Genomic DNA, 27,671 nt, shown 5'->3' with positions numbered 1-27,671 from the left:
GGCTAGAATAAAACGATTCCAAGACCTAAAAATCAATAAGTGATTACTTTTATAGCCCACATGCACCATACAACCTTTGCAAAACACAAAAAATATATTTACAATAGAATGTATTAGTATAAAATAACATTAGTGAACAATGCAAATCAAAAGATCAAACAATTTGTTTTTGTGTCATCTATAAGAAACAACTTTCATTTTGCACCATTTTGCAAGATCAAACAATTTCATACTCATCATCATCTAACTTATTAGAGTTTAAACTTGGAGGAAGGTATGATCTATACACACTATCAATGTCGGGAGTTTCCTTCAATTCATGGCACATAACTTCAAGAGCTCTGTGGTGGAAGAAGCGATAGAATTTCTTGTTACAAACGTATGCAAAAATCAAGGACATCAAAAGAAGTGGGATGATCGCGAAAGCATAGATGAATTTCTTCACTCCAAAGTAACCAAACATAATAACTTGATAAAAGACAAGTGCTGAAAGAAATCTAGTATGAATATGAGGCCACATCCTCCCAAAGCTTTCACATGATGGAACATACACATTCAATGCCTGTTATAAATGAAAATAAATACTTGTTATGTTGTTAGAGATCCAGAATCCATACGTACATTATTTCTATTTAAAAAAAAAAATCACAGTCAATGGTCAGATTTTAGCTAATATCTTAGTCAACCAAAACAAGTACTTCGTACTATAAAGTCTCAAAGTGCCACTTTTTTTATAGGTCATTTTGCACAAGATGACTAACATAAAAGGTCTTTTCTAATAGAGGACCATGTCAACCAAAACCTTAATTTGATGATTGAGGTCCAGGAATATGTTTTATACTTTACTACTTCCCCTCACATGAAAGACCCTTAGGCTTGAAAAGTGGATGCAACACAGGCCTATCCATACCTGGCACAAATTAATTCCGCTTTGAAGGAAGGGTGGGTGAGATTCGAATCCGTGACCTTTATATCATGTTGGCTCTGATACCATGTTAGAGGATCATCTCAACCAAGAGCTTAAGCTTATGGTTGAGGCCCAGGAATATGTTTTATTTATACTCTATCATTTTCTAAGAAAAAATCCTTTAAAAATATGTTATGTCATGAGACTTATGACCGAATGATGCGTAATGTGTTTGTGTGTCATCTATAAGAAACAACTTTCATTTTATGGTGCAAAATGAATTATAACGTGTTCATATCCATGTCAAAGTGTTGAAAATCCAACATATGCTGTTGAAGTGAACTGAAGAGCCCTAGTATTAGCATTATATAGGTGAATGATTACTTCCAATTTAATGCTTATCATACAAAATTATTTTTTTTACTGGATTTGTAATGTCAAGATATTTAAGAACAGAGATGTTAGAGACTTATACTAGGAAGAGATAGAAGACATTACTTGATTCCTAATGACTAGCCATCCCATGCCGAAGTAGATAACACCAAATGGAATGATCAATGGTGCAATAACAGAGTAACAGAGGGTGATTGTGAGAATAAGCATGTCACTTGGAAACCTTGTCGCGTATCTAAAATCTCCAGGAGCCCATGCTTCTTTCACTTCAGCTTCAGTCTTGCACAAAAGCTTCCTTTTGCAATGGAATATGGCAAACGGAATCACTCTGGACAACTCTAAGCCGTACCCTATAAAAAACCTACATTACAATGTTATAGAAAACCAAATAAGATTGTGAATTATATTATAACTATACATGATATACGTCTCAATTATTACTGATGATGGCTAAAACAGAAAAATGGGTGGAGTAGTTATGAAAGATGTAAAGATATAACCTGAGAGCCACATATGTCAAGAAGAAGGTCGCGCTGTAGGGAATACTCGCTGCAAGTACTTCAATAATAGCATCGGGTTTGCCCTCCAATCGCTTGATATTATAAAATAGGCTTCCACCAAGGCTCACTCCAATAAAAACATTCAAAACTGTGAAGTAGAAATATTTGCCAGAAGCAGCCCTCGTTACATGACTCTCTGAAGGAATTCCTTCCGCTTTAGACAGATATCTCAACAACATAGGCAACAAAGCCAAAAATATTATAAGAACAAGTTGAGGTATAAAAGCCTCCAGCAATGTTCGAACAGATTTTATTTCGATAATGGGTCTTAAGAAAGGCAGAAGCATCTCGAGATTCTCCAATGTCGTAAATGCAGTTATAAAAGTGATAGGAATCATGAAAAAGAGTATTGTTAATGAAACAATGGTGTACACAACGTACTTGCGTATTGTCCTGGAATAATAATTGAGAGAAAGGTTAGTCAAAATCACTTGACGCGGTTCAGGAGCATCCACTACGACCCAACTGTCAACCATTCGAGCATGTAAACTCTGAGCAGCAGAAGCAGCAGCCACTCTGCTTGTAAAGAAAACTAGTGCAGAAGAAAGTTGACGATCTCTTAAGGTGATTTTTTGCTCTGCTTCTAACTTTGGGGTGATTTCATTTATCTTTTCAGTGTAATATTCTATGCTATCAACCTTCGTTCCATAAAGACCGAGGAAGCCAGTCCGAGTTGTGGGTCTGACCCCCTCAGGACTACCAATTGATCTAGATTCTGCATAAATTGTTTCGGCGCGCTGCAATTGCTTCCTATTTTTCTCTAATTCCTCCCAGATTTTGTTAACCTGTTACGTGAAAAATGTACAGTTTCCTATAACAAGTGACTGATAAATAATTAACTGAAACATAATCATCCAATTGAATTATTGTCTTCAATTACAAAATATCGAATGAAGTCTTAGACATACGCCTTCTAACTTAAAATAATGGTATATATCTATATTACGCCTCATCTTAGAATGATTATGTATTGCTTACAAGTTACAACTCTATCTGCCCAACATTAATAGGTGACTTCTTTTAATGGCACCATTATAAGACTAAGGGCTTGTTCCAATTCACTGAAAACAGCTGAACTGAACAGAACTGATTGGGGCTGAACTGAACTGAGCTGAGCTGAAATGAATTGTCTATAAGAGAAGGAAATTAGGAAATGAACTGAATTGATTGGAGTTGAGTTGACCTAAACTGAAATTAAGTTGAATAGAACGGACCCTAAATTTTATGGAGATGCAAAAATTAGTAGAATGTATCAGATTAAAGCATTACCTCCTTATTGTCTGTAACTATCATTGCCCTGTAGAATGTATCGGGATAAATAGCTTTGAAATACAAATCAACTTGTTCCTTCTTGGTCTCCCCTTCTCGCGCATGAGGTATGTCTCTAACAAGAATTGCAAATTGCTCAGCCCTTGGCTCAGAAGACCTCAGAGCTGTAGCCCTTATATCAGATACATGTTTATACGCCTTCCACAGGAGGAAATACGTCACCAAAGAAACCCAGTAGACAGCAATCATGTATGCCCACAACCTTGGACTTCGTTGCTGCAATGCAAGTGATAGTTAAATCAGTTGTTTTTAAAAATTTGAATAAATAAGTTCTATAGTTGCAATACTCAAACGACACAATATTTTAGAGTTGAACGGTACTTTGAAAATATGATACTTACCGCAATATGTTCCATGGAGAAGTTATTGAACTCGTTGATGGTTGAATTGGTTGAGGTTGAATTGTTAGCGTTTTTATTCAGTTTGATCACACTGTGATCAGTGGCAGAAACAGGCAATAGAATCGGAAGTAGCACAATGCCAGCCATAACAAACAGTCTGAATGCTGTAAATAAACCATTAATATCATTAGCTCAGCAGTTGCAGTTATCATTTTTAACAAGGGAACTTCACACAAATGGAGTACAGGAGTAGAGTGTAGACTCTTTAGAGTACACTAATACATTTCAAAGAAAGTGCAACGATCTAATACAATGGTCAAGTCTAATGTCTTGTTTATGTTCTCCATCATGCTGATCCTCTTAAATCTATCGTACTTTTTTTAAGTAGTGTCTTGTAAATCTAAGAAACTTTTACATTTTTTTAAGACAAACACGGGAAATTAATTTATCATGTTAAGAACTGTCAAAATCTGAAAACTTGGGGGAAATAAGTTCATACATATACGTTGTTGCTAAAAAAATCTAATGAATTAGATTGCAGAAATGTAATTACCAGCTAATTTATATGTTAAATATGGATCCTATAGCCTAATAGAGTGTTAAGTTTCTATAGTCTATATTTCAACACTCTCCCTCACATGTAAGGTCGCTTTAATTTCATCATTAAAGGTCCCAACCGTATATAGGTAGGGCTTCTGATATCATGTTAAATACGAAGCTAGCCGCACTGGTCACCTAGAGAAAGTTCACTTATAAGTCTAAGGTGGTTTCATAGAAAAACCATGTTACGATATGAAAAGTAGCCCATTTGCCTAATAAAGGATTTAACTCTCTATTCTTTTCTCATATCTCAATATGAGACATTTACATGTTGTATATTATTTGGAATGATATATACTTCAACAAAATATTCATGAGTAAATTTCTAAAAAGCTTTCTTATTGTATCTCATCACTTTAAGGTTTGAATCGTGATGAGGATTATACTAGTTTAATTTATATTATTAGGGTAATATTATATTCATTGCTGAAGGACATATATAATTTGTTTGTAAACATTGGATTGGAAAAAAACACCATTTTATTGATTTTATAAAAGGCATACATCTGCGAGGTTCTCACACTGACACATTGTCACATTATGTAGAGGGAGAAATTTTGTTAATTTATTTTTTGCTCAGTGTAAACAATTAAGTTAAGAGGAATCACTTAGTTTAAATTTTGATGAATCACAATCCACAAAAGCTAGTTAAAAGCATATTTTATGAATAGTGAAAAAATCAAAACGTGTTAAAAAACCGAGGGAGTATTAGTTCAAATTAATTCACATAAATTAATAAAGATAATATAATATAAGTAAAACTCAATTGAAAATTACGCTGCCTTAATCATTATGATTTACAATTAGTAACAACAATCAAATCGTAAACAGGAAGGGTAAAGACCTTTTTTTTTTTTCTGAATAGAAGTTTATCAAGAACTTGTGAAACACATACATATGGTTAATTGGTCAAGCCGACAACCATATTTGAGTTTGTATAGCGTTGTAGAAAATTTAAGCAGTGTTCTCACAAATTCTTTGTGTTCTATCGGTGCATTGTACAGGAGCTAATCTATTATGATTTATGTTGGGTCCAATAGTTGGAAGAAATGAATTAAATATTATAAAAGATTTCCAAACAAAAAAATGGAGCAAGTATTTAAAAACGATCGGAAAAAAAAAAGTGCAGTAAGTATTTAAAAACGGAAAGAGTAGACTTGTTATGTGTAGTACTCCGTATTTCACAATTGCAATACTCGTATTTGAATTTTATGAACTACTTTAGTCACTTGAGTGAATCTATTTTTACTTTATTTTACTTTTTTTTAAAAATTTATTTATATTTTAGTCTTATTACCTTTTTGCACTTCAACTAAAAATTTGTACTCCCTCCGCCCCTTAATACAAAATCTCTTTGGTTTTTGCGCGGAAATTAAGAACGTTGTAAATTTTGTAAAACTAATGATTAAAAGTACATATGTGCGTGTGGGATTAGAGAGAGATAGAGAGAGAGAAAAAGTAGTTGGGAATAATTGAAGAGATAGAGAGAGAAAGTGTTGGGAATTGATGTTAAAAGTACAAAAAAAATAAATGAAAAAAGATGACAACTCATTAAAAGACGGTAATAATGTCAAAAAATACAACCTTTAAATAGAAAGAGGCATTGTATTTTGGTTTACCCAAAAAGGAAATGAGGCTTTGTATTAAGGAACGGAGGGAGTAATGTTTTTGAAAAAATTACTCCCATCGTGTTTTAACAAGTACTCGGTATTACACTTATCAAATGCAGCCGTGTTTGAATAAGTGTTATATTTACTTTTTTAGGCAAATAGCTATATTTTAATATTATATCCCTCCTCTCATGATCCCCACCCAAACCCGCTACTACTTTTTTATTATTTCTTTCCTCTCACATTCATTACTTTTAAATAAACTATTAATCCTACTATCTTTCTTTAAAAAAATCAAATCTCTAACTAACCCACTTACCTATTATTTTATTTAAAATAAATAAATTGTCTAAAAGTATATAGCGATCAAAGTGTAACACTAAGTAAAACACGGAGGGAATAAATAAATTTGAATTGAAATCAACAAAAACTTCATAGCAGTTGGTCAAATGAATTTAGCTTGTTGAAAGAATAGATAAGCATTATAATTCTTCCTACCGTCTTGTGTGTGGATGGCCACATCATGTGTCCGCTTGTAAAAAACAAAGTAACCCCTATTTTACTGATCGAGTAACCCCTATTTTACTGGTCGAGTAACCCCTTTAAAACTGACCGAGAAACCTTTATAATATTGAAGAAGTAACCCCTATATTACTGACCAAGTAACCTCTACAACACTAACATAATAACCTCTATGACGACTGTTTAGGGTAAAAAAATACCCCATCTACGTGGTCCAATCCCATAACGACACGTGGCCCAATCAAAAGGTAACACGTGTCCTAATAGGAGGACGACACGTATTAAGCGTTAGGGCACCTGAAAAAGAGAGTAAAGGCCTCCTGACATCAAGAGGGCCAAAATCATTTAAAGCCGCAAAAGCGACACCTTAGAGGGACACGTGCCCTACACTGGTTGCGCAGCCAATCAGAGCACGGATTCTTAAGTCACTAACCCTAAAGAGGCGCAAATCCCCACCCCTATAAATACCCCAATCATTTATGATGGGAGAGAGATTTTAGTGACATAACCTTAAAAAGAGCATTAAAAGCTCCAACTTCTCTCTACTTTCTCTCTCTAGTTTATTTCGTTTTCCGATCTCTAACTTGATCGTCGGAGGCGGATCTCCGATAAATCGGAGTTCCGTTGTTTTGCAAGTGTCCGAGTCTACTTGTCGGCAGAGCGTGACCAGTATCCCGAGGGAATCCAAAAAACCCCCGAAACATTTGACGCCGTCTGTGGGGATACTCGTCCGTCATGGAAATAGATGGTCAGAAACCTAATGCCGGCCCTGGCCTGGTCAGGACGGCCATGTAGAAGACATAGTCACAACGATTCATTCTAGTGATCTTCTGACCGCTTCATTTCATGAGACCGAGGATCCTCCTGTTACTGCTGGTTTCTCAAGCTCGACTTGAGCAAGCTTCGAAAAGAGCTTGAGGGTAAGGTGCCATCCTCTTCCAGGCTTCCGCCCAGAAGAGGAGGAGAGGGCACTCAAAAAAAAAAAGACCCCAAGCAGGGCAGTCAATGCTGAAGACGCTGGGAATACCCCTTTTCGTCGACATGAGCGTTCACCGAGGGTGCCGTGGACAAATATGTCTAGGCTCCTCGAGAAAACGCAATCGGCTGGGGGACAGGTCAGACGACCTCAGAAGGAGATAACTGAGCCATCTCAGCGTTGGAGAGATGCAAGGGAGTACATTCGGCACAAGCGGGAACGGATATCCGTTTCGGACACTGCCTCTACACCAACTATGCCGGATGATTTCTCAAATCATACCCTATCCAAACATACCAGCTCGGCCAAGACTAGCGGAATTCAAGCTCACCGTACCCAAACTCCTATTCCACTTCAACCATTTCAGTATCAGGCCCCTTAGAATTTCAATGCGTTTCCGCCGCCTAACCCTCTTGTCTTCGGACAATACGTGCAATATGGCCAGCCGTTCGACCAGACAGCCTATCTAGCTGGGCTGGCCGCACAACTTTAGTCTATTGATTGGCAAATGCGCTTGTTAAATCTTGGTGACAAGCCGCCTCCGTTTTCTCGGGAAATTCTCAACCCCCCCCCCCAACTAGGAAAAGTTAAAAGTGTACTTGTGGGTGCCTACGATGGTACGGGAAACCCAGAGGAACACATCACTTCTTACAGAAATCTAATGTATTTGCAAAGTGTGAACGATGCCACATAGTGCAGGTGTTTCCCGGCCACCCTTAAGGGCGTGGCATAGGACTGGTTTAATAGCCTGCCGGCCGGATGCATCAACTGCTTCACCACTCTTAGTCTATTGTTTATTGGAAACTTCTCTTACAATATTCCCCCAAGAAAGACTAGTCTTAACTTGGCTAAGATCTTCCAAGTGAAGAACGAAGGAGTGCGTTCGTACGTTCAGTGATTCAATCAAGAAAAAGCCAAAATTCAGAACCTTCCGGATGAAATGGCCTATTCGGAATTTCTCCAGGGGTTAAGGCATAATGGTTTCAAGTTTGACTTGGTCAGGAAAAAGGTCCGGACATACGCAGGCATTCTACGGAAAGTCGAGGCCTACATTGAAGTAGCTGATTTCTGTTCACTCACAAAATCTGAAGTACTGGCCAAGGGGGCTGAGAAGAAGCAATCTTCTCAGCAAGACTCGGCCGGGAAAAAGAAAGAAGGAAAGAACAAAAGAAAAGAAGTCTAGGTGGCTGATAGCCAGCAGACAAAAGCCAAGAAGGCCAAGACTTACGAACCTATGTATGAGTTCAACAAGGATTATTACTCAATCCTGATGGAAATTAAAGATAAATTTGAGTTTGAAAAGCCCCAACCGCTGAGAGGTTCGGCCCAGTACTGCAACAAAAACAAGTACTGTCATTACCACAAGGACGTGGGACATGACACGAATGAGTGCATCAATTTGAAGAGGTTGTTGGATAAACTGGCCGAAAAGGGCATGTTGAATTCGTATGTTTTAAAGTCAAAATTCACATACACCCAAACAAACAACAAGTCCGAAAAGAAAAAGCAAAATGACAAGGAAGATGATGGTAACAATACTGATTCCAGTTTTGTGGCAGTCATATCAGGCGGCCCTACAATGAGGGAATCAAGCAGGACGCTTGGATGCTGGGAAATGTGATGCACGCCGAGGGGGTGAAGGACGAGCCCTTCCCGGAGGTGACGGTCTGCGAGGCAGACCAAGGCGACATAAGAGCCCCTCACATTGACCCCATAGTGTTTATCATGAAGGTGGCTAACTTGAAGGTCGGACGGATGCTAGTTGATACTGGTAACTCGTCCGATATAATCAGTTTGGGATGTCTGAAAAATTTGAGATTTCCCGAAGATTCTCTCCAAGATATCTCCCATCCACTCGTCGGATTTGGTGGGAGCGTCATCCACCCAATCGGGCGAATTAATCCACCCGTCCGATTTGGAAAGAAGGGAGAGGGAAGGGACATGGTCGTCCTCTTTCTAGTGGTCAAGGAGCTTACCGGTTACAATGTAATTATCGGTCGTCCGACCCTACCCCACATGATGCTGATGAAGTTTGAGCGGACGGATGGGAAGATTGGCACCATTCATGGTAACCAAAAGATGGCAAAGGAATGCAATCAACTGGCTATAAAGCCCACATCTACAGGATGATCACGCTCGACCGAGCCAAACTCAGATGAAGGGTTACTCCAAACACATCAGGTCTGCCAGAAGCGCATCAAGAAAGAGGCGGCATAGTAGATAATGGTCGTCGGCCGGCCAAAAGAGTTAATGCCGCAGCCGGCTGGCGACAATACGAACATAGTGCTCGATTTAGATCGACCTGATCGAACGGTCAAGGTGGGCACTATGGCCATGGGCTTTCTAGGGGACGACCTAATAAAGTTGTTAAGAGAATTCAAGGATGTTTTTGCATTTGAGGTTCAAGAAATGCCGGGCATAGATCCGAGTCAGGCCGTCCACAAGTTGGTGGTGAACCCAATGGTAAAGCCTGTTCGGCAAAAGACGAGAAATCATGGAGAAGAAAGGAATCAAGCGGCCGCAACAGAAGTTAAGAAGCTACTGGACGTTGGTTTCATTCGGCAATGTTACTACCCTGATTGGGTAGCGAATGTAGTTCTGGTAAAAAAAGCCGAATGGGACATGGAAATGTGCGTGGGTTACACCGACCTCAACAAAGCGTGTCCTAAGGACAACTTTCCTTCGCCTAAGATCGACCGACTGGTCGATTCAACGGCCGAACACACCCTGATGAGCTTTATGGATGCATACTCCGGATTCCACCAGATTCCTTTGTGGGGAAAAAACCAAGAAAAGACCGCGTTTGTGACCGAGCAAGGTCTGTACTGCTACAAATTAATGCCATTCGGCCTTAAGAATGCCCCTTCCACTTTTCAGAGACTTAACTGTGTTTAGAGAACAAATTGGCCGGAACATGGAGGTGTACATTGATGACATGATTGTCAAATCAAAGTTGTCGGCCGATCATCTTAATGATCTTCGAGAAACGTTCACCGAACTCAGGCGGCATAAGATGATGTTAAATCCAAAGAAGTGTGTCTTTGGTGTTGAGTCCGGCAAGTTTCTCGGATTTCTGATTTATCAACGTGGAATTAAGGCCAACCCTGAAAAAATTCAAGTTGTCTTGGACATGAAGTCGCCGAGGACAATCAAAGAAGTGCAAAGACTGATTGGTTTCTTAGCTGCACTCGGTCGATTTTTATCAAGATCAGGGGATAAGTGCTGGTACTTTTTTCAAACTATCAAGAAAAAAGCTATGTTCGGGTGGATTGAAGAGGCCGAGGAAGCCTTTATGCAATTAAAGAGCCATCTGCATACACTTCCTCGTCTCGTCAGCCCGCTCAAGGATGAGAAGCTATATATGTACCTTGCTATTTCAGATCATTCTTTAAGTATCGTCCTCCTTGTAGAAAGGGACGATCGTCATATCCCTGTGTATTTCATCAGCCATATCTTGCACAATGCCGAGCTGAGGTATCCACCCATCGAAAAATTTGGACTTGCATTGTTCATGGCATCAAAAAAGCTAAGGCCATACTTTCTTGCTCATTTGATAGTCGTCTACATGGACCAACAGTTGAAGAAGCCGTTCACAGCATTGGAGGCCAGTGGCCAAATGCTCAAATGGGCTTTAGAGCTGAGAGGCTTCGACATTACGTTCGAACCCAGAAAAGCAATTAAGGGGCAAGCCTTTGCTGATTTTTTGGCTGTAATGACCAGGCTAGATTTACAGCCGGCAGGAGATCAAATATGGAAGGTTTATGTGGATGGTAGTGCCCCCGGCGCCGGTATCATTTGTTTGTCTCCTGAGGGGGATAAATTTGACTACGCAATGAGATTTAGTTCCAAGCCTCCAATAATGAGGCCGAATACGATGAGCCGGCCATGATGAAGTATCTGTAGATGGTAAAGGATAAGCCAGAGAGCCGACCATGATGAAGTATTTGCATATGGTAAAGGATAAGGCCGAGGGACTAGAACATTTCACGCTGCATCAAGTCCCCCGTTTAGAAAATCATCAAGCGAACGCGCTCTCCAAATTAGCATCCTCGGCGTCATGTGACACTCCCAGATCAGTGTTTTGGGAAGTGAAAGAAAATAGGAGTATTGATGCCGAGCCAGTACAAATTATTGATAGAAAATCTACTTGGATGGACGGAATTGTCTCCTACCTAAGGGATGGGATACTCCCGGCCGATCCAAAAGAGAGTTGACTGATAAAGAAGAGAGCAGCCTGGTTCGAAATGAAGAATAGGGAGTTATTCAAAAAAGATTTTGTGAAACCATACCTTAAGTGTATAACCCCAAAAAGAGGTTATGATGTGCTGGACGACCTCCACCAAGGACATTGTGGGTCGCATATTGGAGGACGAGCCTTAGCCGAGAAAGTTACCCACCTAGGGTACTACTTGCCGAGTTTGAATGTAGACGCCATGTAAATGGTGAAGAAATGCGACAAATACAAGAGATTTGCAACCCTAATTCATCATCCACCTAATAGCTTGTCGGCCATAAGCAGTCCACTCCCCATTGCAAAATGGGGCATGGATATCTTTGGGCCATATACGCCAGCGTCGGGCCAAAGGCGCTATGTTTTAGTAGCAGTCGACTACTTCACAAAGTGGGTCGAAGCTGAGGCCATCCAAGGGATTAAGTGGACGGACATATCAGCCTTCATCTGGAAAAATATCATTACTCGTTATGGAATACCACAGTCAACGGTGTTTGATAATGGACCCCAGTTTGAAACGCGACAACTCAATGATTGGCTAAGCGACCAGGCATTACTCACTGTTTTGCCTCAGTTGGCCGTCCTCAAGCCAACGGGCAAGTGGAAGCCTATAACATGCTGATTTCAACGGCATCAAACATAAGCTTGAAAAGGTAGGCGGTCTGTGGGCAAATGAGTTGGTCAATGTACTATGGTCCATACGAACAACAACAAAGAGTTCTACAGGTGAAACCCCATACTTTCTAGTTTATGGCGCCGAAGCAGTACTCCCAGTTGAGATGTTTGAGCCTACTCTCAGAGTAATGTTGTATGACGAATCAACCAATTGGGAGGCCATGAAGACTGCCCTAGACTTCCTTCTTGAAGCTAGGGGCAATGCGGCGCTTAGGCACGAGACCTATCGTCTAAGGATGACAAGGGCATACAATCGTCGAGTGTCTAAGCGTCCGCTGAACATGGAGGATCTGGTATTAAGAAAGATGAAAGCGGTGGGCCGAGCCAATAAAGATGGAAAGCTAATCCCGAACTGGGAGGGGCCCTACCTAATCAAAGAAGAAGTGCGAGATGGGACGTACCGTCTCGAAGCCTTAGATGGTCATCCTATTCCTCGTACATGGAATACGGACAACTTGAAAAAATATTATGTTTAAATCTTATCAGCCAATTGTTGCATCTAAGTCTGAATGACCAAAGTAGTGTACCTAAGCCTTAATGGTCGAGTGATGTAATTAAGCCTAACAGCCATCAACAATGTAAAATGTGACAAATATTAATGAAAAGTCAAGCATTGTTGTTAAATTCTTTGTTTTTTAAATTTTAATGTCTATATTGTTAAGCAAAATGCCGAATGAAAATAACAACAAGGTGGCTCCCAGCAATGCTGGTCGGCCACCAAAAGATAGACAAAGCCGCCTAAAAAGAGATACCAGCGCTGTTACAACATGACAGCTCGGTTGCCTCGAAATAGGGCAAAGAATAGGGGCCGAGTAGAAACTCACTAAGAGTATGCCAAAACAGACTGGCTCGGTCACCCCTACTCGAACAAAGATGCACCCAAAAGAGGGGCATCAGCCGAGTAATATATTGAGCAAGAGTTCCCCTAGCAAGAGTAAAATGCTAAGCAAGGGCTTCCCTAACCAAGCTACTCGGCCATCAGTTTTATAATGGCAGAGTAGAATGATATGTAAGGGCATTCTTAGCTAAACAACTCGGCCATGGACCATTTGTATTAAAATAATTCCAATAGAATGCCAAATACAAGGTGTACCTAGGGCATACTATGTTCAGCCACTCGGCCAACTAGCCTAAGAGGCCAATCTTGTCATTTATCCCTACCAGGCCGAACGAAAGACAAACAGGAAACCATAAATTTACCTCAGTGTTAGAATCCGCCTCTTTTTCTATGTACCCCCTTCCTTTTCCTTGTATTTTCCTTGAGTTTTACCTTCTAAGTTTTTGCCTTTTATTTTCTAGTCTCTAGGGAGTATTATTGTGTTACTGTAGTTTTAGTGTTCACGTGTATTTCTCTATGCAATCAATATAAAGCTCTTTAAGGAGTGATTGGTTATTGAATCATAGCTCCTTACCCCATTGCCTTGCTTTAAGACTTGTGTGTTGTTTTAAGCCTTTATAAATATTGTGCTTACCTTGTTTTAAAGCATCCCCCTCCAAACCAAGAAACCTCCAAAAGACGCCTCCATTTCGTCGGTTCCGCTTGTGCCCGCTTTGAAGCATCGGCCGTCACAAGCCCCGACTCCGCACCCGTGGTTGACGAGTGCTTCCTTGAGATACCCTTGGTCCGTGTTGCTGTGTGCTTACGAACCTTTCCCGCTCTAGGATTGCGTCCTTGTCATCAATAGACAAGAGCGCGCCGCACGATCCGGTGTCAGATCATTCGGACCGTGGTAGTTGGTACCAGAGCCGGCTCATTCTAAAGTCGCCCAGCATGGTGATGCCTGAACATGCTGATATGTGGGAAGAGAGAATTGCCTGGCTAGAAGGAAAATCGGAATTTTGGGCTATACTCGAAGAAAGAGTACCCAAGCTCGAAGATATAATAATAAAACAAGCTGAGCAAATAGAAAAACTGGAGTTAACGGTTGATGGGTTGACGGAGCAGCTCAATTCGTTCAACGAGTAGCGGACGAGGCTCAAGACAAATGTGCTACCTTGATGCATGCCCAAAGAGGACTCGGGGGAAGTGGGAGTAAGATTAAACCTCCCAAACCTCGAACCTTTAATGGCACAAGAGACTCAAAGGAAGTCGATAACTTCATCTTCGATATGGAACAATACTTCCGCATATGCCAATTGGAAGATGATCTTAAGGTCGACACGGCCACAATGTACTTGGTGGACGATACGAAACTCTGGTGGCGAACTAAGTACGCCAACATACAAGCAAAGAGGACGTTGGTAGATACTTGGGAGGATTTAAAGAAGGAGCTGATGGCTCAATTTTACCCAGAGAACACGGAGTTCGTGGGTCGTACAAAGTTTGCCACCTTACAACACAAGACCTCTATTAGGGAGTATGTAAAAGAATATTCCGCGTGCATGCTAGAGATCCATGACATGTCCGGGAAGGACCGCCTGTTTAATTTTGTACGAGGCTTGAAGGATTGGGCCCAAAGAGAGATTTGGCGCCAGAAGATAGACACCTTGTCGAGGGTCATAGCCGCAGCTGAAAGGTTGATGGACTACTCGTCGGATAAGGGACTGAATCAGAAGAGAGGAGCTAGTGGGTCAGAATCCAATACCCTAAAGAGCAACACGGGGAACTCCCAAGTCAGTTCGAACAGCATGGGGATTAGGTACAAGAGTGGGGGAGATGATCCCCGAACGAATGGAGCGCCCGCATCGACTAATAGAGTTGCGGCCTCAAGCTCCACCTCATGGAATAAGCCCCTCACTTGTATCCTTTGTCGCGGGCCTCACAAATGGTTCGAGTGTCGCCACAAAGGAGAAATTGACAACCTTCAGAAGAAACCCTCCTCGATGTCATTCGAACACGAGAAAGTGGGGCAGGGAAGAGGCGGAGAACGACGAAGAGGAAACCTCGAGACTAAGTTCAATACGTTTCATGTACTCCATGGGAGCAGACGCGTCAGAACTGATGTACGTGGAAGTATTGATCAATGGGAAAAGGGTCAAAGCTATGGTTGACACTGGAGCCACCCACAACTTTGTCACTAGGGAGATTGCTTGCCAGTTGGGGTTGGAAGTGATACGAGGCGGAGGCCGCATTAAGTCTGTCAACGCAGAAGCTCAACCTATCCACGGTATCACCAAGAACGTTAAGGCTAAGATTGGGGACTGGAATGGCACTCTCGATTTCAAAGTGGCACCGGTGGATGATTTCAAGATGGTATTGGGAATGGATTTTCTCCGTATTTGCAAAGCGGTCCTAATGCCCCACCTGGGCTCCCTACTTGTTGCCGGCAACCATCCTTGTCTCTTGCGAACGTGCTCGCCGGGCAAATCAGGGGAATGTAATAACGGCTCTCTCTTAACCCCAATGCAACTCAAGAAGGGAATGAAGAGAAATGAGCCAACATTCCTTGCTACCCTCTCGCTGAAGGAAGATGAGATAGAGACTGACCTCCCTCCTGCCATGAAGGGATTGCTCGAAGAATTTGCTGACCTTCTTCCTAAGGAGCTGCCGAAAACACTTCCTCCTCGGAGAGCCATCGATCATACCATAGAGTTGGTGTCAGGAGCTAGACCTCCCGCGCGAAGCCCCTACCGAATGGCACCTCCCGAGTTAGCGGAACTGCGCAGACAGCTTGATGAGTTACTTCAATCTGGGTTCATCTGACCCTCTAAGGAACCGTATGGGGCACCAATTCTCTTTCATAAGAAACAAGATGGGATTTTGAGATTATGAATTGATTATCAGGCCTTAAACAAGCTGACAGTGAGGAATCATTACCCTATACCCTTGGTGGTCGACTTATTCGACCAATTGGGTGATGCTGTTTACTTCACCAAACTTGATCTTCGGTCGGGCTATCATCAAGTTCAAATTGCCCAAGGAGACGAACAGAAGATGGCCTGCGTCACCAGATAAGGAGCTTTCGAGTGGTTGGTTATGCCGTTTAGGCTGACAAATGCTCCAACAACATTCTGCACGTTGATGAACCAAGTCTTCCACGAGTACCTTGATAAGTTTGTAGTGGTATACTTAGACGACATTGTGATCTTTAGCCGCACCTTTGAAGACCACCTAAAGCACTTGAGAAAAGTATTCTTGAAATTAAGAGAACATCATTTGTTCGTGAAGAGGGAAAAATGCGCTTTCGCTCAGAAAGAAGTGGGCTTCCTCGGACACTTGGTAGGCGGAGGTCGCATCAGAATGGATTCAAAGAAAATCAAAGCCATCAGCGATTGGCAAGCTCCGAAGATTGTTTCAGAATTAAGATCGTTCTTGGGGCTAGCTAACTACTACCGCCGTTTCATTCAGGGATATTCGGCAATTGCTAGCCCCCTCACAGACTTGTTGAAGAAGGATCGGAAATAGAGTTGGGCAGACGAGCAGCAGAGAGCTTTCCTCAAGCTTAAGGAAGCGGTGACGAAAGAGCCTGTCCTAACCCTTCCAAACACCAACAAACCATTCGAAATTGAGACTGATGCATCAGACTTTGCGCTAGGTGGGGTCCTTCTGCAAGAAGGCCACCCGGTCGCTTATGAGAGCCGAAAGCTGAGTGGAGCCGAGAAAAGATATGCTGCTCAAGAAAAGGAGTTACTGGCTATCGTCCACTGCTTGAGAGGGTGGAGGCACTATCTGTTGGGATTCAAGTTCCTTGTTTGCACTGACAATACCGCAGCAAGCCACTTCCTTACCCAACCGAAGCTAACAGGAAAGCAAGCACGATAGCAGGAAGTGCTCGCTGATTTTGATGTGGAGTTCACCTATAGAACAGGAGCCAGTAATCGGGTAGCGGATGCTTTGAGTCGACGAGCTGACTTGGTTGCAGTACAGATGTTGTCCCCTCCTGCCGCCAGCAATGTTTCTACCTCAGTAAAAGATCAGGTCAAGCAACACTTGTCCGAAGACCCCATGACAAGCACCCTCAAGGGATTGATTGAAACCGGGAAGACAAGACTTTTTTGGATGGACGGTGATCTTATCTACACCAAAGGCAACAAACTATTTATACCAAAAGCGGGAGGTCTGCGGAGGATGCTTCTGAAAGAATGCCATGATACCCTATGGGTTGGACACCCTGGCTGGCAGAGGACCTTAAGCTTACTGTCCATGGGTTATTATTTTCCCGCAATAAAGGAGGACGTCATCAACTACACCTGAACTTGCTTAGTTTGCCAATAAGACAAAGTTGATCGTCAGAAGCCTGGAGGTCTTGTAGACCCTCTGCCCGTTCCGGCACGTTCGTGGGAGAGTGTGTCTATGGATTTTATAAGTGGTCTACCTAAGGTGGATCAATATTCAGTTTTAATGGTGGTGATCGACAGGTTTTTGATGTATGCTACCTTCGTCCCCGTGCAGAAGGCTTGCGGTGCTGAGGAGACAGCGGCGCTGTTTTTCAAACACGTTGTGAAGTATTGGGGGTTGCCTCAAAGCATCGTCAGCGACAGAGATACCAGATTCACGAGCATATTTTGGACAGAGTTGTTCAAGCTAATGGGGTCAAACTTAAACATGTCTTCAAATCACCACCCACAATCCGACGGGCAAACAGAGAGATTCAACGGGCTCTTAGAGGAATATTTGAGGCATTTCGTCAGCGCCAATCAGAAAGAATGGGTGAAACTCCTTGACGTCGCTTCCAACAGAAGTCCGTTTGAGTTGGTGATGGGCCAACAACCTCTTTTACCTCACACCATAAAAACGTCAGAAGAAGGGAGAAGCCGCGAAGCCCGGGAATTCAAGAAAGAGTGGCAACAAAACATGGAAGTTGCTCGCGCTTACCTAGAGCGGGCAGCAAGGAGAATGAAGAAATGGGCCGATCAAAACAGGAGGCCACAAGAGTTTAATGTTGGGGACATGGTAATGGTGAAGGTCCTACCAGAACAGCTGAAGTTCCTCAGAGGGAAAGATCGCAGACTAATCAGAAAATATAAAGGCCCCATCCGCGTTACTAAACGGATTGGGAAGAATGCATACAAGGTTGAATCCCCAGTGTGGATGAAGATACACCATGTCTTCCACGTCAGTCGTCTCAAGCCCTATCATCCAGATCAAGAGGACAACAACCGCAACACCAGCAACCGCGCCAATATCAGAACGAGGACGAGGACAACACCTGCAACAGAAGATTAGTCTTTTATGTTTTGCTTTGTAAGTCGACGAGGTCGTCGACAACCCAAGTGGGGGAGGATGTTAGAATCCGCCTCTTTTTCTATGTACCCCCTTCCTTTTCCTTGTATTTTCCTTGGGTTTTACCTTCTAAGTCTTTTCCTTTTATTTTCTAGTCTCTAGGGAGTATTATTGTGTTACTGTAGTTTTAGTGTTCACTTGTATTTCTCTATGCAATCAATATAAAGCACTTTAAGGAGTGATTGGTTATTGAATCATAGCTCATTACCCCATTGCCTTGCTTTAAGACTTGTGTGTTATTTTAAGCCTTTATAGATATTGCGCTTACCTTGTTTTAAAGCATCCCCCTCCAAACCAAGAAACCTCCAAAAGACGCCTCCATTTCGTCGGTTCCGCTTGTGCCCGCTTTAAAGCATCGGCCGTCACAAGCCCCGACTCCGCACCCGTGGTTGACAATTTCTTCCTTGAGATACCCTTGGTCCGTGTTGCTGTGTGCTTACAAACCTTTCCTGCTCTAGGCTTGTGTCCTTGTCATCAATAGACAAGAGCGCGCCGCACGATCCGATGTCAGATCATTCGGACCGTGACACTAAGGCATATATTGCCCATTTAGGACGAAGACTTCTTAGGCGAATAAGCCCTATAAACGGAAATTTGCAAAATACTTGAAGTTTCTTGGGTCCGTCCGAATGATAGCTTCAACGGATGACTCAAACAAAGCCAAAAAAAAGGCCGAATTCTTAATGTTGATTCGACGTTCACCTAGTCCAAGGGCAATCATTATATATGATTTGATTAACTTACTAGTATTCATACCATTCAAGGTATAAGATCTACTAAGTTAATCAAACCACTTAGAGTTTGGAATAGGCAAACCCCGAATAAAGGGGCATAACCCCTAGTTGCTCGTACGAACAAAAAAAAAAGAAAGATGCATAAAATAGCCAAGTATGAAAGTGCATAAAACCGCTTAGAAGGCGGCAAGATTAGCATAAATAAAATACCGCTCAAACGGCGCCAAAATATCTTTACAAAAGCCGCTCAAAACAGGCGGCAATAAAAAAATTGTTCAATTGAAGCAGGAAAACAGAAGACATAAAGCTTAACAAGCTGTAGAAGAGGGCTCCTCACTTAGCTGCTTCCTTACTACCATCGCCAGCATTAGTCGACTCATCAGCGTCGGCCGCATTGTCAGTCCGGAGAGGTTCTTCACCCTCGATCGTCTCCTCTTCCTCGTCCCTCCCATCTCCAGCATCGGTGGGGGGAAGGAAAGGAGTCTCGACGAAGGGGGAGACGGGCAGCCCAACGACCTCGCACTCATCTTTCATGGTGAGAAAGTCCAGCCGCCAAGTGAAGCGCTCCAAATAGTAGCCGTGCTCATCCCTTTCCACCATCATTGAAAAGGCATCCTCAAATCGGTTTTTTAGGCGGGTAAGGGCCGACTGCTCGATCCGGACAACGTCTGCTGCAGGAATTGGCCTTGGAGCATTAAGCTGTTTTTTCAACTCCTCCACTTCCTTCCTTAGGCGTTCAGCCTCTTAAACGCGCTCATCCGCAACCGGAAGCGTTGTGTTCAACGCCTCTCTGTTGATCTCCAGCTCGGCTTTGAGCTTCTCAGAGGCCTCGGCTACCTCCTGCCGATCAGGCACCAGACTGACCGCCTCGTCCCTCTCTTTGACGAGAGCTTCATTAGCCAGCCGTTCTCGCTTAAGAGCATCGCCAATTTTGACGATGTCTTCAGCCTGCTTGGCTGCCTTTTCAGTCAGGGCGTTCATGGCAGTCTGATGGCAGACTTATTCAAGAGCGAGCAGGCCATTGTTCTCGTCCTACAGCCGCTTAAGATCATCCCAGGCCGATTGGATCTCACGCCTCTGCCTCAAACGCTAGTCTTGGAAGGCAAAGAGCCTAATGAGAAGCTGCGGACGAATTGACAAAGATAAGTAAAGGGAAAAAGTTAGGAAATTGGCTAAGAATTTAGAAGACGAGTCATTTTACCTTAACACAGCTGTTGATCATTGGACCGAGGTGCCCATCATAGATACCCCGGAACTTGTTCTGTCTCGCTCGGGACAGCCTGCTGGATAGCGTCTCGGACGGCCTTGCGTTCGATCCTAGTCAGAAAAGACCCAGGAAGCCGAGCGTCCATATCTTCAGAAATTTCTACAAAATAAAGAGGAGTTAGAATTCTGAATAAAAGTTAACTTAGAAGAAAACGAATATGAAGATGTACAAATACATTCTGAGATATGAGAGATGTGCGGACGCCTCTCAGGAGTGGGCATCGGCAGAGGCTGCTCGTCCGCCTTAGGTGGAGACAGCTGCCCTTCTTCAGCCTGGGAACCAGAGGCCTGAGTCCCCAGATACTCAACATGCGGAGTTGAGTCATGGCCGGCCGTGTTGTCCAGGGTCGGCTCTCCCTCCCCGTCCTTCTGAAAGGACTCGCCTCGGGCCACCTCGGACGGTTGTGGCTCTGAAGTCTTGGAGTCCCCACTAGGTGTCAGCTGGGGTTGCGATGGTGCAACCCGTGACCTTGCCCTGGCCGCCGGCGTCCCTGAGGGGTCTTAGACGCCGAAACTTATTGAGATTTGGACGACCCCTCGTCCTTTGAAGCCAACGTCAGTTGTTTCCTCGCTAGCCTAGGGGTAGCAGACTGAAAAACAAGAGGAAACATTCAGTAAGGTTACCTAGTTCGAGTATAGATAGAGGAAAGAACCTTCGAAGTAAATCCACTCGGCAAATCTGTGGAACTTTCCCCCGACCGAGTAGGAGTGAAGGGAAAGACTATCCAAAGTAAATTCACTCGGCCAGGGGAGAAAATGTATGAAACGTCCGACCTAGAAGGAAAAGGATCCCAATCCAAAGTGTTGCAGATCGGACGCAAAAAAAAAAAAAAAAAAAAAAAAAAAAAAAAAAAAAAGTTAAGGCAAAGGAATAAAAAAAATTGTCATATCCCCTTTGCCGCCTCGTACTGCTGCCTCAGAAGCCGAGGATGCTCCATGTTGAACTCGTTCATGTCAACCTCCTCCTTTTGTGCCGGGTCAAGCTGAGACATGGCTTGTTCTGTTAAGAGAAAAAATTGAGAGTTAGAAAATTCACAACTCAAAGTAAAATCAAGAACGCACGTTACTAAAGTCCGCCTGGAGTGTAATTTCGGAGTAGGCCGAACGAGGACATGAACAAGGGATCCCTTAGTCAAATTACTAGGGGAATCCACTTGGGAATAATGTCCACTCGGCGACCCCCTCTAAACTCCCTCTTGAACCGAGAAATAGTCAAGTTGATGGGAGTGGTTCGGATGGATTGGAGGATGGGTTGGCCAGTGATCCCCTTGTCCAAGTTGAACAGGGGAGGCGTTGAAGTTGTTCATTTTTCTGTTAAACGCTCGATCCCCGGTCCGGATGAGGTAGAATCTCTGCTTCCAGTCACGCCATTTAGACAGCTTGTGCAGGACTACCATGTATTTTGGCCGGGTGTTCAAAACGAACCACCCGTCCGCTTCAGCCCTCATTTTCACCATGTTGTGCATGGTGCAGAAGACCAGAAAGTTGGGGCTGAAGCCCATCCTCAAGCAAGTCACCAAGTAGCCAAAAATGTTGGCCCAACTGTTCGGCGCCAGCTGGACCATAGCAATCTAATATTCGTCCAGCAGCTCCTGGACGAATGGATGAAGGGGAAAGTTGAGGCCGACCTCTAGGGCCGCTTTATAGACATTGAAGCCCCCGCGGACTACCTTAGGGTCATCAGAAGCGGCGACCGAGCCTCAGGTTTGAGGTGGACTTATCTCAAAGCCCTCCCCTAGCATGAGGAACTCTTTCCATTCCTCGAACCGTTCATTGAGGAAACCCAAGGCGATTTCCCCTATCATGCAGCCATAAGGGCTGTTGAAATCATTCTCCTCAGCCTCGGCCTCGACATAAGGATTTTCACCTTCTTGCTCGGCTAGTTGAAGTTCGGGGGCCCTTGTCGAACCAAAGTCAAACTCTGTCAACTCATTTGACTCGGCAGAGCTACCTCCGACCGAGCCCTGCCCTGGCTAGGCCAATACAGTTCCTTCGGGCACCAAGGGGGCCTTGCCCTTGTCTTTCTTTCCATCCCCCGAACTGTGATTTCCAAATGGAGCGTTACGGGGGCGGTCAGTCGGCTCAACAATTACAATGTCAGTCCTAGGTCTGGCCGACCTAGTATATTGAGAAAAGGGAGGAGGAAGACTTCGTTCGGCTGCCACAGAAGCATGTGGCAGATTTTTGACAAATTGATCAAGAGTGGCCACAGAAGCTTGTGGTTGATTTTGGTCAAATTGACCTGCGGTCGTTCGAGATGAAGAGCGGGGCAAAGAAGTTGGCAACTTGTCCGGTCCAAGGATCAAGTTAGCGAATAAAGCACGGGATACATTCGGACTCTGTCTAGAAGTAGAAGTGCCTAGTTGATTTTGGCGCTCCTCAAAAGAGGTAGTCACTTCGACTGCCGAGCATTCACTACCACCAACAGTAGTGGCTGTATTTGTATTTGTGTTTGAGGTTGTGGTTGTTGTCTCCACTTCCATATTATTCGGATCATAGGAGTCCAAGGGTTGGATTAGGCTGCCATCCGGATTTCTTGCAGCAAGAAGGTCGTGCGTTTTCCTCGTACGCGCCATGTTCGGCTGTAGGGACATAGAAGAATAGGTGGGGTGAGTTGGTACGCACTAGAAATGGACCCACTCCATAAAGACGAGGACTCGTTCCCGTCCACTCTAGATTCCTCAGTCCCAAGCGAACAGACGTCCTCATGAGGAGAAACGGACGAGGCCGAGTGTTGATCCAGGATGTTCGTAAAAATTTAACAAAAATAAAAAGAAAATCAAGAAAGAAAAGGAGAGTATTCGGTTACCTTCGTCCGAGTAGAAAGCTGGAGGACTTTGAAGTTCTTGGATGAAAGTTGACCGGAAAACTCAACTGCTTGATCGGAAAACTCGAATGCACGACTGAGCTCCTGAAGATTCGAAGCAAAGTAACTTTCTCTCTCTAGAAGCTCTGACCTCTCTCTAGAAAGTTAAAAATGCAAAGTAAAGAAATGAGGTCAAACCCTCACTATTTATAGGCAAAAATTATGGGGGTAAAACGGTAAAAACCACCGTTCCCGCCTAAAGAATGCTAAGAGGTTAACATTCAAAAAAAAAATTGACCTAGAAGTCAAACGGTTAAAAAACCGCCTCGTCAATTAAGACGAAATAAGAACGGGTGTCAAGTCATTTAAGACGGAATTTGAACGGACGTCACAAATTCAACACTCGCCTCGGAAGTTGAACCATTTTCTCGAAATAATGGAAGACAACAGGTTGCTTATCAAAAGGCCATTCGGCCTATCCCGTCCGCCTGACAATCAGACAAAAGTCCCTCGGGGATATCAGGCGAGTTAAACAAGGCATCCAACCCAATTAGACGGACATACGGCCCTGTCCGACCTCCGCAAAATACCCTGAAGCGCTCAAAAACGACTGCGTACTTAGACGAGTAAGATTAGAGGAGGCGGCCCGTAAAGGACGAGTCACCCCCTCTGAGGGACAAATGTTTAGGGTAAAAAAATACCCCAACTACGTGGTCCAATCCCATAACGACACGTGGCCTAATCAAAAGGTAACACATGTCCTAATAGGAGGACGACACGTATTAAGCGTTAGGGCACCTGAAAAAGAGAGTAAAGGCCTCCTAACATCAAGAGGCCCAAAATCCTTGAAAGCCGCAAAAGCAGCGCCTCAGAGGGACACGTGCCCTACACTGGTTGCGCAGCCAATCAGAGCACAAATTCTTAGGTCACTAACCCTAAAGAGGCGCAAATCCCCACCCCTGTAAATACCCCAATCATTTATGATGGGAGGGGGACTTTGGTGTTATAACCTTAAAAAGAGCATTAAAAGCTCTAACTTCTCTCTACTTTCTCTCTCTAGTTTATTCCGTTTTCCGATCTCTAATTTGATCATCGGAGGCGGATCTCCGATAAACCGGAGTTCCGTTGTTTTGCAGGTGTTCGAGTCTACTTGTCGGCAGAGCGTGACCAGTATCCCGAGGGAATCCAAAAAAACACCGAAACAACGACTAGCCACACAGTATAGCCAGCCACATTAAAAAATTTATAAAATTCGTGTTGCAGTTCTTCAATTGAGTTTAGTTTTAATAAGACCCAAAATTTAAGACGTATTTGAGGTTTAACGAAAAAATAAAACGGTGGGCCACACTACTTGAGACAAGTGGTATTAATTTATTTAGTCCCACATTAGCAATTTGACCATAAGATGGAGTATATCGTCACTAATATATAAAGCATTGTTAGAGCAACTTCAATGATTGTAGATAGGGACTTGCTTGCAATTTAGAAAATTTTCTAGCTATTAGCTTAACCATTGGAGCTTAAAAATTAAATTAGATTGGTCAAGAAAATTAGCTTAGCTAAGCTAATTTGCTTGAGAATAAACTTGCCAAAAGATAGGTTGTTTAAAATAATAAAATTAAATGTAAAAAGCTAATTAACAAATTGAGCCTCAATTAAATTACAAGCTACTAGCTAACCATTAGAGCAAAAATTAGCTACAAAAGACGTTAGCTTATAATCTTATGTGTCATAACAAGCTAATTTGTTAATTAGCTTAGCATTGAAGTTGCTCTTATAGATTTTGGCCCTATATTAACTTATTTGATTAGTTAATTATATTAGCTAGTTTGAGTAGCCGGTAATAAATAGCTGACTATATAAAAGTAGTTGATAAATAATTGTTAATTATTAGTTATTTGAGTGTATTTAATATCTAAAACGCTAGTTGTTTAACAAGCTAATTTCAGAAAACTAATTTAAGAAGCTTTTATAATAAGCTTTTCCTAAAAGAGCTTTTTGAGATCAAAATAATTTTTCAACAAGCTTTTTACCAAACACTTAAATTAGTTGTTTAGATTGGTCAAATCTCTAATATTGCTCAATAAGCTAAACACTCTTTATTAAAAAAAAATGGTTATATATGGCCACAATGTTCATTCAAATGATTCTTACCATGTGCTTGATACTTGGAGATGGGAAATTCCTAATCTTATTTTGAGATATGCTTACATATCTCATGCAATAATATTCTTTTTTAACAGCACAATTTTATTATTTTTTAACGACAATGTAATCACAAATAAATATCATTATCATTAGATTGATGTGAAAATCGATAGACCTACTAGTGTACAATTAATGCACGTATCTTTTAATATTCAATGTTCATCTTGCTACACAAGTTCAGAACATGAATCTTTTAATGTGCAATATATGAGTTTTTTCCATTTTTGCCGCTAGACATAATTACTTAAATGTATCTTAGATCGATATGGTTCAAAAAAAAAAAAAAAATGTATCTTAGATTAGACTCTCATTATATTCAATTAGCTTGTTTTTGTGTTCATTAATCAAATATTAAAAGCCCACTAATCGAAGCTAATCAAAATTTCCAACAGTTGACATTTGACAAGCTTTATATTAAGTGTACAAATGATAATATTTACTTCATAGCAATATTATTTTATGAAACAGAGTAAAAAACAGAGAAAATCAATACCTGTGGAAAGGAAGACGAAATAAACAGCAGTATCAACACCAGAAGCAGAGATAATATCATCTTCGGAGGAAAAAAAAAGCTTCTTTAATCCAATAAATCGGGTTTCGGGTCTTCGAACTAGGATCCATACCCTTAAGAATTCGATTCGGGTAATATATAACTTGGTTACCAGGTTTTCTTGATAGCCAAGTGAAAAGAAACATCAAAACCACAAATATTATGAAAGAAGTTCCAAAAGATGTAAGAAATGACCGCAATTCCATATTTTTTTTTGCACTTGAACAATATTATTATTGGGATTTGCAATGTTTTGTTGTTTTGATAGATTTATTTGTTGTTTCTAGTAGTTCAGTGTAGTAGTTGTAGATAGAGAAGAGGAAAGGAAGGTCTTTAGAGCCAATATAAACTCATTTTAAGATCCTCACACTTTTGGCCAAACTACCAAAAGGTGATGATGGCCTACTTGAGTCCACCACCTCATTCGTCTTTGTATATCAAATATGATAATGATATGTGCCGACATATTCTGTTATCTTAATTATTCTCGGCGTCCACAAATAATCCATTTTGTTATTTTTCGCGCTTTTTTTTATAAAAAAGTGTATTAATTAAAAAAATTTGGCTTTTGGAACAATTAAAATACCCTAATTTAAATTTTGATACCTTTTTAAAATTTTATTTTATTTTGTTACCACCAGAAATCCAAAATTAAAGATTTACGTGATTTTTTGCTCAATTTCAAGCTTAATCTAGAACTTTAAATGCTAAAATGACCCCCAAAATCTTACCCGGACAATTTTCGTAGGTAAAACAATTAATGACACGCAAACCAATGTATTTTTAAACGCGCAAAACAAGACCTTTACATTATTTTTTCTGCCAATTTCGAGCTCAATTTGGATCCTTTAGGGCTAACCCCTAAAATCTTAGGCAAATACGTACTTCCTTCGTTTTTAAATACTTGCTCCACTTTCCATTTCTGGCCATTTTTTAATACTTGCTCCATTTCCTTATTTAGAAAGCTTTTATAATATTTGATTCATTTCTCTTATCTAGTGGACCCAATATAAATAATGTTTTATTAATTTCATATTCTCTCCTCTAATTCTCTCAACTACTTTTACTTTTTACATTTTTTATTCTTCCCCTACCCCTCTACCTTCATATTTTATTACTTTCTCCAAATTCTCCTAAAACTCCACACAGATGAAATTGAGCAAGTATTTAAAAATGGAGGGAGTAGTACATTTTTTTTTTAGCATGCAAAACGATATAAAACAGCTAGTGCGTGGTACCAAAATCTATAGTTAGGGATTTTTTTGTGGTAGCAAAAGAAAAAAAAATTAGATATGCACCAAAAATCAAAATAGGGTATTTTGATGGTATCAAAAGTCAAAATAACCTTAAGTTAACTACTCATTTTATTCCTAAATACATTAGCGTGGTTTACTCTATTTCACTATTTATATACTTACTATAACCTCTTTTTCTTTCTTTTTTTTTTTTGACAAAAAACCCTCATTTTTTAATCACATATAAAATCAAATTTTATTATAAAATAATGATAAATAGACATTAATATAAAGTTTCATATCATTAACTTTTTTTAGAATTTTATTTAATCATATATATCTAAGGTTAAACTATTACATTGACATATGTGTCAAGTTTGGCTATACCAGTTATTCAGGAACAAGGAGTTATACGTTTCACAATATTTCAACTTTAACTAGCTCCTTTGTTTTTTTTCTAGTATTACACGTCTACACCACAAGGGAGGGCACATTTTTTTTTCCTTTTTGGTAGCGAGAAAAAGGAAGAGATGGAAAGGAAAATACAAAATTGTCTATATGATTG

The 27,671-nt window shown here is 41.6% G+C and overlaps 1 pseudogene across 1 annotated transcript; it reads right to left on the bottom strand.

Moving 5' to 3' along the window:
* Positions 1–26,160, bottom strand: LOC145579159 (CSC1-like protein ERD4; annotated as a pseudogene). The gene is made up of 6 exons (XR_014099063.1): positions 25,815–26,160; positions 3,531–3,694; positions 3,130–3,405; positions 1,801–2,645; positions 1,406–1,661; positions 1–562 (listed from the first exon to the last, which is right to left on the bottom strand). The product of XR_014099063.1 is annotated as a CSC1-like protein ERD4 (transcript).
* Between the last annotated feature and the right edge of the window lie 1,511 nt (positions 26,161–27,671).

This window comes from Chenopodium album, chromosome 14 (assembly GCF_948465745.1).
Source record: "Chenopodium album chromosome 14, dcCheAlbu1.1, whole genome shotgun sequence".
NCBI lineage: Eukaryota > Viridiplantae > Streptophyta > Magnoliopsida > Caryophyllales > Amaranthaceae > Chenopodium > Chenopodium album.
The sequence above is the reverse complement of the archived record's forward strand: the minus strand, read 5'-3'. Positions and strand labels throughout refer to the sequence as shown.